Genomic DNA, 650 nt, shown 5'->3' on the forward strand with positions numbered 1-650 from the left:
TGTGACCCATCGCATGATGTCAGGTGTGGAATTTCCTACTTGTGACATCATGTCAAAAAGTTTCAGATTTTAGATTTCTGGATTAGGGATGCTCAACCTGTATTAAACTGAGAGCCCAAAATAGCATATTAGTAGGTGTGTGCTAGAATTGGAAATACTAATGACAAGCTCCCACCTGAACTAAGGGGTGTCCATATGCATTTGCCCGTATCATTGTAACTGGCTCTAGGAACACATTTCAGTAACCCCTGTATGTTTTCTTAATAATCCTCTCCCTTAACTACTTGAACTTTTGAGCTGTTTCCCAGAAATGGTGGATTTTCTGCAAGACAAATGAGCTGAGATTCTGAAGGCCCCTGGGCAGATTTCCTGATGCCAAGATTCACCGTCCCCCACAAGGCACCCAAGGCCTTAGCCCCTTGTTAGTTACACCATGAGCTGCCCCAAGGCACCTGGCCTCTCAGTTAAAATCCCATGATCTTAGCTACTTCCCACACAAGATGTCTTTCATTTCAAAAATTCCCTTCTTCCTTGGCAATCCTTGAGTTGTCTCAATAATTGGATCTTTGTACAACCAGCAACTGGACCTCGGCCAAAACCCCCTTGTGGTTGACATCATCTCAGTGAAAGAAAGTAAACAGAAAACACTT

The sequence above is a fragment of the Microcebus murinus genome, chromosome X (assembly GCF_040939455.1).
Source record: "Microcebus murinus isolate Inina chromosome X, M.murinus_Inina_mat1.0, whole genome shotgun sequence".
Taxonomy (NCBI): Eukaryota; Metazoa; Chordata; class Mammalia; order Primates; family Cheirogaleidae; genus Microcebus; species Microcebus murinus.